The sequence below is a fragment of the Solanum tuberosum genome, unplaced genomic scaffold (genome assembly GCF_000226075.1).
Source record: "Solanum tuberosum cultivar DM 1-3 516 R44 unplaced genomic scaffold, SolTub_3.0 scf01037, whole genome shotgun sequence".
Taxonomy (NCBI): domain Eukaryota; kingdom Viridiplantae; phylum Streptophyta; class Magnoliopsida; order Solanales; family Solanaceae; genus Solanum; species Solanum tuberosum.
In genome coordinates this window covers 1-5,470 of record NW_006240064.1, presented here as the reverse complement: position 1 = coordinate 5,470, position 5,470 = coordinate 1, and the positions used below count along the sequence as shown (strand labels likewise).

Sequence of the window (5,470 nt, the reverse complement as noted above, 5' to 3'; positions counted from 1 at the left end):
CAGTAATAACCATTGCAATTGTAAAATAGTGTTGCATAAGATTTATAAAAACGATATGAAAATCGTTTCAATAGAGCATTGAAATCGTTGCAATAGTAAAATAAAGGGAAAATGGTCTGAAAAATAATTTAATTTTGGTCGAAATTGTTGTTACGATACCAAATTTTAGAAATGACCTTTTACCCCCTGTACTATTTAATAGTGTATTTTAAAGGTATATATGTGTCTACGTGGACATTATAAATATTGCATCATTTTAAATAGTAATGTGTCCACGTGGGCACATATATATTTTTAAAATACACTATTAAATAGTGCAAGGGTAAAAGGTTCTCCATAAAATTTGGTATCATAACAGTAATTTCGATCAAAGTTGAATTATTTTTCAGAGTCTTTTCCCTAAAATAAATATTGCAAAAGACTTTATAGGAAACATAATTTCTATCTATAGCATAAGTACTATGCCCCATTCCAAAGAAATATCTACAGTAATAAATATGAATACATTATATTTCATTTATTTCACTTTATTTGTTCTAATTTTTTTTATGTCCGTTGTAAAAAGAAGTTTTTTTTCTAGCAACTCTTTAATTTTAACATTTTACATGATATGTTTAAAATTATAAAGTTAAATTTTTTCTTTAGTATATTTGACATATTTTTAGCTTAAGACTACAATATTCAAATAAATTCTTTACTTTGTTAAACTATGTGTCTGATCAAATATGAAAAATATATTAAAACGAAAGAAGTACTCCTTATGTTCATCTTTACTTATTCACTATATTTTACCTATTACTTGTAATAAATCAAGAAAAGATAATTGTATATTTTAAAAATATATTTTACTCCTAACATTAATTATTTATCACCAAATCAATTTTAAGAAGTAATACAAAATATTAATCAATAGGATAATGTAGTAAAATAATCATGTTAATTATTAAGATATGAAGCAATGTAAAATAAATCAAATTTGGTTTGATACCCTGGTACTAATTCTTCTTCTGCTTCTGGTAAATCAAAAGGTAATCTTCCACACTTGACGAGAGAAGAAATTAGAAAAACGATAAATCTGATGGGTTGACACCACAAATTTTATCTCTAAAAATCATGTTTGACTGCGCTTCACTATATTCTTAACATATATATTGAATTTAAATATAACAAATAAAAATAAATAAGAAGAATATCTTGTATTTTTTTTTGTGGATGTGAATTGAATTAAAATGACATTTATATTGAAACAGAAAAATAATAAATTTTCTATTGTTTCATTGTCACCCAAATCTTGTATCAAAATTAGTAGGGGAAAGGCTTAAAATAGTCCATTATCTTTGAGTTTAGACTCAAAATAGTCCTATTTCTCTTTAGTGGAGCATTAATAGTCATGATTCTTTAATAAAGTGGTGCATTTTCAGTCTCCAATCTTAACCACAGTTAGTTTTTTAATAGACCAGTGGGTTATGCACGTGACCTGAATTTAAATCTGATAATTAATTGGGTTTTCTTCATTTCTTTCTTATATTTGTTCATTTAATCCAACTTCTTTACCTGAGAAACTCCTTTACTGTTCTTCGGTCCCTTTTACTTCCTATTTCTAGTTTTTGTTCCTTTCTGTAATTTGGGGCTTCTGGCAATTTTGAAGGAAAATAAGAATTGCATAGACTATATTTTGGTTCATTAGTTTTCCTTGCTGAATAAACGAAAGTAAAGGAAAGAAGGGTAACCGAGAGCCTACTTATTCTATAAAGTTTCATAATTTTTTGAGAAAAAATATATATTTTCAATTCACCTAGATTGATTTCAGATTTTAGTTTTCACTTGTATTAGCACCTTCTGAATGAATGGTTAAGTTGAAGACGACACTAACATACTTGAAAGATACAAAGATAACTGAACTCTTCAATGGCGAATCCATCTGTTCTTTACTGTTTTCGGTTTGTCTGCAGCCTATAAATTCCTCTCTGAACGTTTCTTCAACATTTCGCTTTCTGTCGGATGACCTGCTCAGGTACTCCATCTGTTCTTTACTGTTTTCTATTTCTATAGAGCCTTTAAATCTGTCTCTCAACCTTTCCTGAAGATTTATGTTTCTCTCGGACAACCTGCGTAGGTACTTCTTCATGGTTTAAGTAAAATTTACATGTTTCTTCCATCCTTTGCTGTTTCTCCCATTTCTAATTTGTGTTCTGTTTTGCTCTTTCTCTGATTGTTAAATTCGCGCCTGTACACTATATTAAGCCATATTACACTGTATGCATGTACTGCAAACTTCTGATGAATAATTGCATGTATTGGTCTATTACACTGTGTTCACCATCAAACCACACCCTTTCAATGCTTCAAACATTCTGCTTACAATGCTTTTTCCATTTGTCTTTCCGCTATTGTTTACGCTTTCAAACTCTTCTATTTTGTGATGGTTTTTCCCTTTTTCGATCTGAAGCTCTGTAAATCTATTTCATGTTAATGTTAGATTTAATCCTATTGCCCGTTCGTAAACTCATCAAATTTTTGCAGCAAATCTTTTTTTCCCGCTTTGTCTCAATGGGCTTACATGGATATTCCCGCATTCATCTCAACCTTAGTTTTCCTGCTTAAACGTTTTCTCATTTCTGACATATGGTCTATCCTCACGTGTTCGGTATTCACAGGTTTTATATGACTTCGCTTTCATTTCCCTCAATACTTGTCCACACAAATTCATTGCCAAAAGGAAAGAAAATATTCCCTGTAATATAATTACTCATTCATTTCTTGTGTTCCGTATGTAGTTGTAGCTTATTTCATATTCACTTTGCCACAATTCAATATTCCTAAATACTCACTTTGTTTCGCAGGAAATTCTCTCCAACTCAAACATACAAATACCACTGATACAGAACACCCTGCACAGTCTGCAGCAGCCTCTTCGTTATCCCAACCTTAGAGGGATTCTTTCAACTGTTGACGCACACTGTATATAGGAGCTACCCAGTCGACAACATTCCCAGGCATCCCTCACTTGCTCACAGGTACCTTATATGCTTTCTCACATGAACCAATTTATTGGATATTTTTCTCCATATATTTGTTTATTACTCCTATTTTTCACAAAGGATCATAGAACTCACCAAAAATAACAAACTCTAATCACAATAAGATATTGAGATACAAAATTTTAACAATTGCGAGAAGAGCTTTTGATGAAGTCTATATCTTCATGACTTTAAAGCTTGTGTTTGCCTCATTATCACATCAAAAAATGTATGCAATTTGTTCTGCAAATGCAAATGAAATGTACAGGTAAAAATTAGAAAGAAATCAGTGGTAGGAAGAGGAAGAATACAACATTTGCCTCTACAGCTGCTTTGCTAAGAAATAAGCGCAATACACCTGCTTATACAAAAGCAAAAGTGATTTAATGGCCAATCAAATTAATCTTTCATATAATTTAATTCATGAGTCCTTTCGTTTGTTCCATATGTTGTTCTAACTTATTTCCTATTGCAATTGTTCAAATTCAATATTCCTAAATAGTAACTCTATTTCACAGGAGATTGCCCACAGCTAAAACATAGAAATAACGCTGATACAGAACAGTGTGCAGGCTGTGCATCTGACTCTTCATTATGACCACCTTAGAGGGATTGCTTCCACTCCTCACGCAAACCGTATATACCGGCTAGCCAGTCCACAAGATTGACACACATCCCACACGTTCTCACAGGTACGTTATGTGCTTTTTCTCATAATGTACACAATTTCAGATACCAGTGATATACAATGGCCTGCACCGTATGCAGCAGCATCTTCATTACCGTCACCTTAGAGCGATTGCTTCAACTGCCAACACAAATCGTATATACAGCCTGTGTTCTTGGCTCTTTTCTGTTTGTCTACATCTCTCTCAAGCTTTGGTGAAGGTTTCTGTTTATCTCCGACGAACTGCGCAGGTTCTTCATCGTCGTTTAACCGGAATTTCAATGTCCACTCCATCTCTTCTTTACTGTTTTCTCTTTCTCTACAGACTTTAAATCTGTCGCTGAAGCTTTGCTGAAGATTTCTGTTTCTCTCCTACGAGCTGCGCAGGTACTTCTTCATCGTTTAAGCGACCCTAATTTCTCTCCCTCTGAACTCTAAGTTCTACCTCTGAACTCTTCAATGGCGAATCCATCTGTTCTTTACTGTTTTCGGTTTGTCTGCAGCCTATAAATTCCTCTCTGAACGTTTCTTCAACATTTCGCTTTCTGTCGGATGACCTGCTCAGGTACTCCATCTGTTCTTTACTGTTTTCTATTTCTATAGAGCCTTTAAATCTGTCTCTCAACCTTTCCTGAAGATTTATGTTTCTCTCGGACAACCTGCGTAGGTACTTCTTCATGGTTTAAGTAAAATTTACATGTTTCTTCCATCCTTTGCTTACACTCACATAGTACGCAAAAAACTACATAAGAAAAAGAAACACTATAATACAAAATACAACTTTCATCCTTTACTTTAGTTTTGTTTCCGAATGTCAATTCAAAGGAGAAAGCATTGTTTAGTTGCTGTTTCTTTTGTTACTTCCTATGTCCTGTATTCCTACACAAGGACAGAAAATTTCTACAAACTTGCCAAACTTTTGTACTATCTTCAAAATCCAAACTAACAAAATTTATTGTCTTTTCCCACAGATTTTCTACAACGTATTCGTTTGTGTGTGAATCATACAAAAGGTCATCATTTGTTTCTGCTACATGTTTGCTGTTTATATATTTACCCCCACCAAATATATTTGAAAGCTGTATCCTTCCTTTGCATCTAATTTTTGCAGCAAATCTTTTTTTCCCGCTTTGTCTCAATGGGCTTACATGGATATTCCCGCATTCATCTCAACCTTAGTTTTCCTGCTTAAACGTTTTCTCATTTCTGACATATGGTCTATCCTCACGTGTTCGGTATTCACAGGTTTTATATGACTTCGCTTTCATTTCCCTCAATACTTGTCCACACAAATTCATTGCCAAAAGGAAAGAAAATATTCCCTGTAATATAATTACTCATTCATTTCTTGTGTTCCGTATGTAGTTGTAGCTTATTTCATATTCACTTTGCCACAATTCAATATTCCTAAATACTCACTTTGTTTCGCAGGAAATTCTCTCCAACTCAAACATACAAATACCACTGATACAGAACACCCTGCACAGTCTGCAGCAGCCTCTTCGTTATCCCAACCTTAGAGGGATTCTTTCAACTGTTGACGCACACTGTATATAGGAGCTACCCAGTCGACAACATTCCCAGGCATCCCTCACTTGCTCACAGGTACCTTATATGCTTTCTCACATGAACCAATTTATTGGATATTTTTCTCCATATATTTGTTTATTACTCCTATTTTTCACAAAGGATCATAGAACTCACCAAAAATAACAAACTCTAATCACAATAAGATATTGAGATACAAAATTTTAACAATTGCGAGAAGAGCTTTTGATGAAGT

At 33.2% G+C, this 5,470-nt stretch overlaps 1 long non-coding RNA gene across 2 annotated transcripts; it reads left to right on the top strand.

The window, feature by feature from the left end:
* Window positions 1–1,922: 1,922 nt before the first annotated feature.
* LOC107059296 (uncharacterized) lies at window positions 1,923–3,857 on the top strand. 2 transcript variants are annotated; one of them, XR_001472587.1, is made up of 4 exons: window positions 1,923–2,014; window positions 2,844–3,017; window positions 3,539–3,712; window positions 3,792–3,857. It is a non-coding gene; the product is annotated as an uncharacterized lncRNA (long non-coding RNA). The 2 variants fall into 2 exon arrangements; XR_001472586.1 differs by having other exon boundaries at window positions 3,789–3,857.
* The last annotated feature ends 1,613 nt before the right edge of the window (window positions 3,858–5,470 follow it).